Raw genomic sequence first — 12,500 nt, 5'->3', positions numbered from 1 at the left:
CGCCCCGGCTGACGCGGTTTTCGCGCCGCCCCGGCTGACGCGGTTCCGACTTTGCACTTTTTGGCTCACCCCGGCTGGCGGCCCACTCACTCGATCGCCAGGTCTGTTTGCCCCGGTGGTTCCACCGCCAGGCTTAAGCGCGAACTTTTTTTGTTTGTTTTCTTTTGATTAAGCGCAAGCTTTTTTCTTTGTTTTCTTTTGATTAAGCGCGGGCTTTTTTCTTTGTTTTTTTTGCATTCGCCCCGGCAGACGCGGTTTTTGCGCCGCCCCGGCTGACGCGGTTTTTGCCGCCCCGGCTGACGCAGTTCGGACTTAGCACTTTTCGGCTGTGCCTGGCTGGCGGCCCACTCACTCGATCGCCATGTCTGTTTGCCACAGTTTTCCCGGTGGTGCCGCACCCGGGCTCGCCCCGGCTGACGCAGTTTTCGCGCCGCCCCGGCTGACGCGGTTTCGTGCCGCCCCGGCAGACGCGGTTTTCGCGCCGCCCCGGCTGACGCGGTTTCGTGCCGCCCCGGCAGACGCGGTTTTTTGCCGCCCCGGCTGACGCAGTTCGGACTTGGCACTTTTTGGCTGAGCCTTGCTGGCGGCCCACTCACTCGATCGCCATGTCTGTTTGCCACAGTTTTCCCGGTGGTGCCGCACCCGGGCTCGCCCCGGCAGACGCGTTTTTTTTTTCTTTCGCCCCGGCTGACGCAGTTTTCGCGCCGCCCCGGCAGACGCGGTTTTCGCGCCGCCCCGGCAGACGCGGTTTTTTGCGCCGCCCCGGCTGACGCGGTTTTTTGCCGCCCCGGCTGACGCAGTTCGGACTTGGCACTTTTTGGCTGAGCCTGGCTGGCGGCCCACTCACTCGATCGCCATGTCTGTTTGCCACAGTTTTCCCGGTGGTGCCGCACCCGGGCTCGCCCCGGCTGACGCAGTTTTCGCGCCGCCCCGGCTGACGCGGTTTCGTGCCGCCCCGGCAGACGCGGTTTTTTGCGCCGCCCCGGCTGACGCGGTTTTTTGCCGCCCCGGCTGACGCAGTTCGGACTTGGCACTTTTCGGCTGTGCCTGGCTGGCGGCCCACTCACTCGATCGCCATGTCTGTTTGCCACAGTTTTCCCGGTGGTGCCGCACCCGGGCTCGCCCCGGCAGACGCGTTTTTTTTTTTTTCTTTCGCCCCGGCTGACGCAGTTTTCGCGCCGCCCCGGCTGACGCGGTTTCGTGCCGCCCCGGCAGACGCGGTTTTTTGCGCCGCCCCGGCTGACGCGGTTTTTGCCGCCCCGGCTGACGCAGTTCGGACTTAGCACTTTTTGGCTGAGCCTGGCTGGTGGCCCACTCACTCGATCGCCATGTCTGTTAGCCACAGTTTTCCCGGTGGTGCCGCACCCGGGCTCGCCCCGGCTGACGCAGTTTTCGCGCCGCCCCGGCTGACGCGGTTTCGTGCCGCCCCGGCAGACGCGGTTTTCGCGCCGCCCCGGCTGACGCGGTTTTTGCCGCCCCGGCTGACGCAGTTCGGACTTAGCACTTTTCGGCTGTGCCTGGCTGGCGGCCCACTCACTCGATCGCCATGTCTGTTTGCCACAGTTTTCCCGGTGGTGCCGCACCCGGGCTCGCCCCGGCTGACGCAGTTTTCGCGCCGCCCCGGCTGACGCGGTTTCGTGCCGCCCCGGCAGACGCGGTTTTCGCGCCGCCCCGGCTGACGCGGTTTCGTGCCGCCCCGGCAGACGCGGTTTTTTGCCGCCCCAGCTGACGCAGTTCGGACTTAGCACTTTTTGGCTGAGCCTTGCTGGCGGCCCACTCACTCGATCGCCATGTCTGTTTGCCACAGTTTTCCCGGTGGTGCCGCACCCGGGCTCGCCCCGGCAGACGCGTTTTTTTTTTTCTTTCGCCCCGGCTGACGCAGTTTTCGCGCCGCCCCGGCAGACGCGGTTTTCGCGCCGCCCCGGCAGACGCGGTTTTTTGCGCCGCCCCGGCTGACGCGGTTTTTTGCCGCCCCGGCTGACGCAGTTCGGACTTGGCACTTTTTGGCTGAGCCTGGCTGGCGGCCCACTCACTCGATCGCCATGTCTGTTTGCCACAGTTTTCCCGGTGGTGCCGCACCCGGGCTCGCCCCGGCTGACGCAGTTTTCGCGCCGCCCCGGCTGACGCGGTTTCGTGCCGCCCCGGCAGACGCGGTTTTTTGCGCCGCCCCGGCTGACGCGGTTTTTTGCCGCCCCGGCTGACACGGTTCGGACTTTGCACTTTTCGGCTGTGCCTGGCTGGCGGCCCACTCACTCGATCGCCATGTCTGTTTGCCACAGTTTTCCCGGTGGTGCCGCACCCGGGCTCGCCCCGGCAGACGCGTTTTTTTTTTTTTTTTCTTTCGCCCCGGCTGACGCAGTTTTCGCGCCGCCCCGGCTGACGCGGTTTCGTGCCGCCCCGGCAGACGCGGTTTTTTGCGCCGCCCCGGCTGACGTGGTTTTTGCCGCCCCGGCTGACGCAGTTCGGACTTTGCACTTTTTGGCTGAGCCTGGCTGGCGGCCCACTCACTCGATCGCCATGTCTGTTTGCCACAGTTTTCCCGGTGGTGCCGCACCCGGGCTCGCCCCGGCAGACGCGTTTTTTTTTTTTCCTTCGCCCCGGCAGACGTGGTTCCCCCCCCCCCTCCGTCTTTCTTTTTGTTTTTTTTTTCGCCGCGGCTGAAGTGGATTTTTCGGTGCCTCGACGCCCCGGTAGTCGCGGTTTTTCCGTTTCCGCACGGCCCCGGCTGACGCTGCTCGGTCACAGTCGCCTTTTGTGGTGATTGCAGACTTCTTGAGCGCGGGTGTTTTTTTTTTTTGTTGTTGTTGTTGTTTTATTACGCATTCGCTCCAGCAGACGCTGTTTAGACTTTTTGTTTCCTCTTTTATCCTGCGACGAGGTGACGAGGTTTATTCGGTGCCCCGCCGCCCCGGCTGAAGTGATTTTTCCTGTCCCGTGCCGCCCCGGCTGACGCGGTTGGGACTTCGCGTTTGTTCGGCCGCCACGGGTTTTGGCGCACTCGCTCGGTTGCTTGTTGTTGCCACTTGTTGCGAACCCAGGTTTCTTGAGCGAGCGCGGGCGTTTTTTCTTCCTTTCTTTCTTTGTTCTATGTGTTAGCGAATCGGCCTTTAATATCACACGAGGACTCACAACCAACAATTTTCAGTTTGAAGTGTAAAAAATCTGCAGGTGTTGACGTAACTGACTTGCCCCGTACCCTTGAGTACATCCATGAAGTTCTCGTAGTACTACTAAATCGCATTATTCCAAGTGGAGAAATTCCCATAAACTTGCAAACCTCTACACGAAAATCGGTGCGCGTGATAAAGTTGAAAATTATCGTCCGATATCAAATGTGCCTTCTATAACACAAATTCTAGGAAAAAAAAAAAAAAAACACTTGTTCGCCGTTTTCTGCGCCGTGACTGGCAGCACTCCGGCGAAGCGAAACGGGGTCGATTCGAGCACGATATCGGCGTCTTTCGACGTGCTCGCCGGCGACCGTCGCACGAGTACGTCGCACGAGCGCGTCTGCCGGGGCGCCGTTTGCGAAGCCGACGCAAAAGTGGGAACCGCCGCTCGGATGATCGCCGCTTTCGGCAGAGTGAGTGTTGGCACTCCGGGGAAGCGAAACAGCGTGAATGCGCCCACGAAATCGGCGTATTTTGAAGTGCCCGCCGGCGACCGTCGCACGAGTACGGTAAACCGCGTCAGCCGGGGCGTAGTTCGGGACGCCGACGAAAAAGTGGGAAGCGCAACTCGGATCTTCGCCGTTTTTGCAGGAGTGAGTGGCGGCCCTCCTGCGAGACCAAGAAGCATCGATTCGTGCACGAATTCGGCGCCTTTCGACGTGATCGCCGGCGACCGTCGCTCGAGTAGGGCAAACCGCGTCTGCCGGGGCGGGCTTCGGGACGCCGATGCGAAAGTGGGAAACGCTGCTCGGATGTTCGCCGTTTTTGGCCGAGTGAGTGCTGGCACTCGGGCGAAGCCAAACGGGGCCGATTACGGCACGATATCGGCGTCTTTCGACGTGCCCGCCGGCGACCGTCGCACGAGTACGGTAAACCGCGTCAGCCCGGGCGGAGTTCGGGACGCCGATGCGAAAGTGGAGAACGCCGCTCGGATCTTCGCCGTTTTTGGAGGAGTGAGTGGCGGCACTCCGGTGAAGCCAAGGTGCGCCAATTCGCGCACGATATCGGCGTCTTTCGACGCGCTCGCCGGCGACCGTCGCACGAGTAGGGCAAACCGCGTCTGCCGGGGCGGGGTTTACGACGCCGACGCAAAAGTGGGAACCGCCGCTCGGATGTTGGCCGTTTTTGGCAGAGTGAGTGCTGGCACTCCGGCGACGCGAAAGAGCGCGAATGCGCCCACGAAAGTGGCGTATTTGGACGTGCGTGACGGCGACCGCTGCAGGAGTACGAAAAACCATGTCAGCCGGGGCGAGCGACACACGGCGGTCTGGGTGCTTATCGCTGCTATTATAGGGGCACCCCGGCAGACGCAGAAAAAAAAAAAAAATTTTCGACCTTCTTTTTTGCTGGTCGAGCTCGGGTAACCCAGGTCGCAATGGGAGCCGCGCACGAAAGCGGCGTCGCGAGACGCGTTCGCGGTCGCTAGTCGCACGAGCTCGGCAACCGCGTCAGCCGGCGCGGAGTTCGGGATGCCGACGGCTAAGTGGGTACCGCTGCTCGGATGTTCGCCGTTTTTGGCCGAGTGAGTGCTGGCACTCCGGTGAAGCCAAGGAGCGCCAATTCGTGCACGATATCGGCGTCTTTCGACGTGCCCGCCGGCCACCGCCGCACGAGTACGGCAAACCGCGTCTGCCGGGGCGGGGTTCGCGACGCGTACGCAATAGTGGGAACCGTCGCTCGGATGTTCGTCGTCTTTGGCCGAGCGAGTGCTGGCACTCCGGCGAAGCGAAACGGGGCCGATTCGGGCACGATATCGGCGTATTTCGACGTGCTCGCCGGCGACCGTCGCACGAGTACGGCAAAGCGCGTCTGCCGGGGCGAGGTTTGCGACGCCGACGAAAAAGTGGGAAGCGCCGCTCGGATCTTCGCCGTTTTTGCAGGAGTGAGTGGCGGCCCTCCTGCGAGACCAAGAAGCATCGACTCGCGCACGATATCGGTGTCTTTCGACGTGCCCGCCGGCCACCGCCGCACGAGTACGGCAAACCGCGTATGCCGGGGCGGGGTTGGCGACGCCGACGCAAAAGTGGGAACCGCCACTAGGATGTTCGCCGTTTTTGGCAGAGTGAGTGCTGGCACTCCGGCGAAGCGAAAGAGCGCGAATGCGCCCACGAAAGTGGCGTGTTTGGACGTGCTTGACGACGACCACCGCAGGAAAACGAAAAACCACGTCAGCCGGGGCGAGCGACCCATGGCGGTCTGGGTGCTTATCGCTGCTATTATAGGGGCACCCCGGCAGACGCAAAAAAAAAAAAAAAATTTTTTTTCGACATTCTTTTTTGCTCGTCGACCTCGGGTGACCCAGGTCGCAGTGGGAGCCGCGCACGAAAGCGGCGTCGCGAGACGGCTTCGCGGTCGCTAGTCGCACGAGCTCGGCAACCGCGTCTGCCGGGGCGGAGTTCGGGACGCCGACGGCTAAGTGGGAACCGCCGCTCGGATGTTCGCCGTTTGTGGCCGAGTGAGTGCTGGCACTCCGGCGAAGCCAAACGGGGCCGATTCCGGCACGATATCGGCGTCTTTCTACGTGCTCGCCGGCGACCGTCGCACGAGTACGGCAAAGTGCGTCTGCCGGGGCGGGGTTTGCGACGCGTACGCAATAGTGAGAACCGTCGCTCGGATGTTCGTCGTCTTTCGCCGAGCCAGTGCTGGCAATCCGGCGAAGCCGAACGGAGCCGATTCGGGCACGATATCGGCGTCTTTCCACGTGCTCGCCGGCGACCGTCGCACGAGTACGGTAAACCGCGTCAGCCGGGGCGGAGTTCGGGACGCCGATGCGAAAGTGGGAAGCGCCGCTCGGATCTTCGCCGTTTTTGGAGGAGTCAGTGGCGGCACTCCGGTGAAGCCAAGGTGCGCCAATTCGCGCACGATATCGGCGTCTTTCGACGTGCCCGCCGGCCACCGTCGCACGAGTACGGCAAACCTCGTCTGCCGGGGCGGGGTTTGCGACGCCGACGCAAAAGTGGGAACCGCCGCTCGGATGTTCGCCGTTTTTGGCAGAGTGAGTGCTGGCACTCCGGCGAAGCGAAAGAGCGCGAATGCGCCCACGAAAGTGGCGTGTTTGGACGTGCTTGACGACGACCACCGCAGGAAAACGAAAAACCACGTCAGCCGGGGCGAGCGACCCATGGCGGTCTGGGTGCTTATCGCTGCTATTATAGGGGCACCCCGGCAGACGCAAAAAAAAAAAAAATTTTTTTTCGACATTCTTTTTTGCTCGTCGACCTCGGGTGACCCAGGTCGCAGTGGGAGCCGCGCACGAAAGCGGCGTCGCGAGACGGCTTCGCGGTCGCTAGTCGCACGAGCTCGGCAACCGCGTCTGCCGGGGCGGAGTTCGGGACGCCGACGGCTAAGTGGGAACCGCCGCTCGGATGTTCGCCGTTTGTGGCCGAGTGAGTGCTGGCACTCCGGCGAAGCCAAACGGGGCCGATTCCGGCACGATATCGGCGTCTTTCTACGTGCTCGCCGGCGACCGTCGCACGAGTACGGCAAAGTGCGTCTGCCGGGGCGGGGTTTGCGACGCGTACGCAATAGTGAGAACCGTCGCTCGGATGTTCGTCGTCTTTCGCCGAGCCAGTGCTGGCACTCCGGCGAAGCCGAACGGAGCCGATTCGGGCACGATATCGGCGTCTTTCCACGTGCTCGCCGGCGACCGTCGCACGAGTACGGTAAACCGCGTCAGCCGGGGCGGAGTTCGGGACGCCGATGCGAAAGTGGGAAGCGCCGCTCGGATCTTCGCCGTTTTTGGAGGAGTCAGTGGCGGCACTCCGGTGAAGCCAAGGTGCGCCAATTCGCGCACGATATCGGCGTCTTTCGACGTGCCCGCCGGCCACCGTCGCACGAGTACGGCAAACCTCGTCTGCCGGGGCGGGGTTTGCGACGCCGACGCAAAAGTGGGAACCGCCGCTCGGATGTTCGCCGTTTTTGGCAGAGTGAGTGCTGGCACTCCGGCGAAGCGAAAGAGCGTGAATGCGCCCACGAAAGTAGCGTATTTGGACGTGCTTGACGGCGACCGCCGCAGGAGTACGAAAAACCACGTCAGCCGGGGCGAGCGACCCACGGCGGTCTGGGTGCTTATCGCTGCTATTATAGGGGCACCCCGGCAGACGCAGAAAGAAAAAAAAAAATGGGGACATGGCGTGCGTCACCGTGCGGCTTCGCAGCGTTGCCGAAGTCGCCGAGCCCTTCGACTGAGCCGAACGGCGGACAGGGAACGTTGGTCGGCCGTTCTAACCTGTCGGTGCCACGCCGAGACGTCGTTAAGGAAAACCGCGTCGTGGGCCTCTACGACGCCGTCGAGTCGTTGTACGTTTGGTGTCCAGCGTGTCGGCGGCGAGTAGCGGACACGTCGTTCACGACTTCGGTCTTTCGCAGTCGACGCGAACTTGCGGAGAGTCGTGGTGCCTCACGTTTTCGGCAGAAACCGCGGCGGAATTTTCCCGTGCGTGCGCGCACGACCTCGGTGCTGTGCCGTCAGCGTAGTGTTGCACAAACTCGTGGCCTACCCAAGGTGCGGTACGTTTGCGGCCGTATCCTCGGTGGGAATTTCGTGAGTAGGGTCGCAAATTCTACGACCTCGGCGGGTTTGAGAGCGACGTAGACTTGTGGCACGCTCAACATGCCACACGTTTCGGGGCACACCCGCGGTGAAATTTTCTCGAGTACGCTCGTATTAGGGCCCAAGGAGGTCTGGGTACTTATCGCTGCTATTATGTGGGGGTTCTCGTGAGCGGCGTACGCGAAAGCGACCGGGTGTCTGATATGCGGCGGGCTTCGGCCTCGTCAAGCGTGTCCTCGGGTCTGCTCCAGGGGAATCCACGGCAGTCGTCTGCAGCCTCATCCGCTTGATGCGTTAGGGGCTGGTTGTCGGACGGTGCCGTTTTACCACGATATCGAGGTGTGTTCCGTGTCGTCCTCGGGCGATTCAGATGCGAAAGCGCCGAAGACGCGGGCGTGACCCGTCGTCTGGCGGCTTTGCAGTCTCGGCTCCGTTGCTAGTTCCGGCCGGTCCACCGACAGTGCAGCGGGCTTGGGCAACCCGCACGGCGCGACCGAGTCGATGCAACGAAAAAGAGCGAGCATGAACGTGCTTCTTGCCGCACGGCTCCCACTCGTCTTTCGGGAAGGTTGTGCCGTAGCGAGCTCGAACGCCGTCATCTCGGAGTGCAAAATAAGCGTGTTGGGGCGCCTGAAGGTGGCCTCCGCCGCACACAGACTGCGTCCGGCCCGCCGAGGGCGAGGACGGACGCGCAGTCGAACGATTACCTGGTTGATCCTGCCAGTAATCATATGCTTGTCTCAAAGATTAAGCCATGCATGTCTAAGTACATGCCGAAATAAGGCGAAACCGCGAATGGCTCATTAAATCAGTTATGGTTCCTTAGATCGTTTCTTCCTACTTGGATAACTGTGGCAATTCTAGAGCTAATACATGCAGTGAGCCTGGAGCCCTTTGGGTAACGGGTGCTTTTATTAGACCAAGATCGATCGGGTTTCGGCCCGTATTGTGTGGTGACTCTGGATAACTTTGTGCTGATCGCATGGCCACGAGCCGGCGACGTTTCTTTCAAGTGTCTGCCTTATCAACTTTCGATGGTAGGTTACTTGCTTACCATGGTTGTTACGGGTAACGGAGAATCAGGGTTCGATTCCGGAGAGGGAGCCTGAGAAACGGCTACCACATCCAAGGAAGGCAGCAGGCGCGCAAATTACCCACTCCCGGCACGGGGAGGTAGTGACGAAAAATAACAATACGGGACTCTTTTGAGGCCCCGTAATTGAAATGAGTACACTCTAAATCCTTTAACGAGGATCAATTGGAGGGCAAGTCTGGTGCCAGCAGCCGCGGTAATTCCAGCTCCAATAGCGTATACTAAAGCTGCTGCGGTTAAAAAGCTCGTAGTTGGATCTCAGTTCCAGACGAGTAGTGCATCTACCCGATGCGACGGCTCGGACTGAACATCATGCCGGTTCTTTCTTGGTGCACTTCATTGTGTGCCTCGAGATGGCCGGTGCTTTTACTTTGAAAAAATTAGAGTGCTCAACGCAGGCGAGTCGCCTGAATAAACTTGCATGGAATAATAGAACAAGACCTCGTTTCTGTTCTGTTGGTTTTTGGAATACGAGGTAATGATTAAGAGGGACGGACGGGGGCATTCGTATTGCGGCGCTAGAGGTGAAATTCTTGGACCGTCGCAAGACGAACTACTGCGAAAGCATTTGCCAAGAATGTTTTCATTGATCAAGAACGAAAGTCAGAGGTTCGAAGGCGATCAGATACCGCCCTAGTTCTGACCATAAACGATGCCAACCAGCGATCCGCCTGAGTTACTCAAATGACTCGGCGGGCAGCTTCCGGGAAACCAAAGTATTTGGGTTCCGGGGGAAGTATGGTTGCAAAGCTGAAACTTAAAGGAATTGACGGAAGGGCACCACCAGGAGTGGAGCCTGCGGCTTAATTTGACTCAACACGGGAAAACTTACCCGGCCCGGACACTGGGAGGATTGACAGATTGAGAGCTCTTTCTTGATTCGGTGGATGGTGGTGCATGGCCGTTCTTAGTTGGTGGAGCGATTTGTCTGGTTAATTCCGATAACGAACGAGACTCTAGCCTATTAAATAGGTGCGGGGTTCCCAGCACCTTACAACCTTCTTAGAGGGACAAGCGGCTCCTAGCCGCACGAAACAGAGCAATAACAGGTCTGTGATGCCCTTAGATGTCCGGGGCCGCACGCGCGCTACACTGAAGGAAGCAGCGTGTCTTTATCCCTGTCTGAAAAGACTGGGTAACCCGTGGAACTTCTTTCGTGATTGGGATAGGGGCTTGCAATTGTTCCCCTTGAACGAGGAATTCCCAGTAAGCGCGAGTCATAAGCTCGCGTTGATTACGTCCCTGCCCTTTGTACACACCGCCCGTCGCTACTACCGATTGAATGATTTAGTGAGGTCTTCGGACCGATGTCCGGCGCGGCCTTTCGGTTGCGCCGGTCTGTTGGAAAGATGACCAAACTTGATCATTTAGAGGAAGTAAAAGTCGTAACAAGGTTTCCGTAGGTGAACCTGCGGAAGGATCATTAACGGATTGTGAAGGGTGAGCGCCTCAGCTGCGTCTGCGCCCGACACTTTCTGCCGCTGACCCCGTTTGGACGCGGGGTCGGCTTTTCCCCACGGGGCTGCCTGAATGTGGAGCGGCACCCCGTGACAAATTGTTGCGCCCAGCGGACGCCAACACCGCGACCTTGGACGGTCGGCCAGGTGGCGGACGCGGGTACAAACGGCGCAACGCACTCATAGGTCGGCTTTCGACCCGCCACTGCACCGTGGCTCGAAGCGCTCGAAATGCGCGACCCGACCGCTGCGGGACCGCCTAGTACTGTAAACAGGAGCGGCGGAGCGCGAACGGCGAGTCGTGGTTACGTCGGTAGAAGGCGAGGCTGCGCGTTCCCGAAACGCCAGCCGAGTGCCCTCCCGACCGTTCGAGCGTGCAAGAACGAGACCCGACAATCGCGCGGCGACTGCCAAGTACGAGAGGAACGGCACAAGCGTCGGCGGTCGGTCAAGGAACTGGCGATGTGACGGGTCCGCTGTGCACCAGTGCATACCGTCCCGCCGTCCGCGGCAAGCGCCTCCGCGTCCTCGGGTGACGGAGGCTGCCGGTCGGTTCTTGCAGGCGAGGGATCTCGCTGGCACCGGTTCGCGTTGACGCGCGGCCGGTCATGGCACGGCGATGCGACGGCCGAGGTGCGCAGTACTCGATGGAGGAACCGCACGCTCCGATGACCGTCCCGCCCTCCGCGGCGTATGCGTACCGACCGTAATGGTTGCAGCAGCGCCGGCCGGCTTTTGAATTCGCCACACGAAACACGGTGCGAGATCGCGGTTAGGGGAGCGTCGACGTTGCCAGGCGTTTTGCTTGCTGCCGAGGGAAAGGCGGCACGGCCACGTCGCGCTCGTCGCGATTAGCGGGTCTGCGCGCTTTGGGAAGGTGCCGCAACGACTTGCCGAAAGAGGAAGCACGGAAGAACGAGGGACTTGGACGTCCCGACAATTGAACGCACTTGCGGCCAGGCCCTTGCTGGCTTCGTTCTTCCGCCTCGAGTAGGCTCGTACGCGGCTCCGGCGCCGAAAGTGGTCCTTGGCACCGACTTCGGTGGACGTGGGAAGTGCCGCGCAAGTACGGCGCGCCTGGCTCCACCTGTTGGCTAAAGTAGGCAGCCGGATCGGCATTTTGGTGTGCGGTGGCAAACCGTGGATGCGAAAAAAGCTTGTGCGATTTCGTGGAACAAAAAGCGGGGGTCCCCCTTTTTATGCGGAGGAGACCGACCCGCCCGCCGTGGTGAACCGCGACGCCACGGTAAAAACGGGAGAGGCTTGTCGATGGGACCGTGCATCCCGCGCTCCACGGAGGCCGGGAGGCGGCCGCCCGAGGAAATGTGTAGCCGTCGAGGCCCGCATCTGCGTGCACTCTTATCCAAATGGGTGTACCGCAGGCATTTTCTGGTTAGGCGGGCCAATGAGAGCGAGCACACAACGATACCTACGGGTCCGGCTTGGAGAACCGGCTTCGACGCCTCCCGAGTATTTATAGAGGGGTGGACCACGAAAGCACTCGCAAGTAGCGGAAGCGAAACGCCGTCCGAAACACACCGTTTGCTCGATTTGCGGCAGCCGAAAAAGGCGCGGCAGAGTTTTGGAGTCCAAGCGTGCGCTGAAAAGCGCCCTTCTTGGCCACTGTTTGGCCGAGTGCCAGAAACGTTTGGTTTTGACTGTACGGAATTGAACAAACACTTTTTCACGACTCTAAGCGGTGGATCACTCGGTTCTCGGGTCGATGAAGAACGCAGCCAGCTGCGAGACTTGGTGTGAATTGCAGGACACACTGAGCACTGATTCTTTGAACGCACATTGCGGCCTTGGGTCTTCCCTTGGCTTCGTCTGTCTGAGGGTCGGATCACATATCAAGAGAGCCTTCGGCGCACAAGGGAACGTGAGCCGTCGACTCGTTTTGACCGCGTCGGCAACACGGACAGCACGCTGAACACCTCACAGCGAGCGCCAACAGCGGCCACTCAAGGGCGAGACGGTGGCGACCGTCGTGCCAGAGCCCAACCGAAACGGGGGCGACCGACTGCATTGAGGATGTGGCACCTCGTTGAGACCGCCGCAGGACTTCGAGTCGGAAGGAAGCCTGCAGGGAAAGTGCGGTCGAGGTTGCGTACTCCTCTCTGCGACCGGGCGCGCAAGAGCTGCGAGAGCCACGGACGCGCAACTTTAACGCACGGTAAACACGAGGAGCGAAAGCCGGCCAGCAAAGCTTCTCCAGCCGTGCGCAAAGT

General features: G+C 60.7%; 2 non-coding genes across 2 annotated transcripts; both read left to right on the top strand.

The window, feature by feature from the left end:
- The first annotated feature begins 8,426 nt into the window (after positions 1-8,426).
- Positions 8,427-10,241, top strand: LOC142791210 (small subunit ribosomal RNA). The gene has a single exon (XR_012890073.1). It is a non-coding gene; the product is annotated as a small subunit ribosomal RNA (ribosomal RNA).
- A 1,719-nt stretch (positions 10,242-11,960) lies between these two features.
- On the top strand, positions 11,961-12,113 carry LOC142791184 (5.8S ribosomal RNA). Its single transcript, XR_012890047.1, has one exon. It is a non-coding gene; the product is annotated as a 5.8S ribosomal RNA (ribosomal RNA).
- Positions 12,114-12,500: the final 387 nt, after the last annotated feature.

Source organism: Rhipicephalus microplus, unplaced genomic scaffold (assembly GCF_043290135.1).
Source record: "Rhipicephalus microplus isolate Deutch F79 unplaced genomic scaffold, USDA_Rmic scaffold_151, whole genome shotgun sequence".
Classification (NCBI taxonomy): domain Eukaryota; kingdom Metazoa; phylum Arthropoda; class Arachnida; order Ixodida; family Ixodidae; genus Rhipicephalus; species Rhipicephalus microplus.
This window is presented reverse-complemented; position numbering and strand designations above follow the sequence as displayed.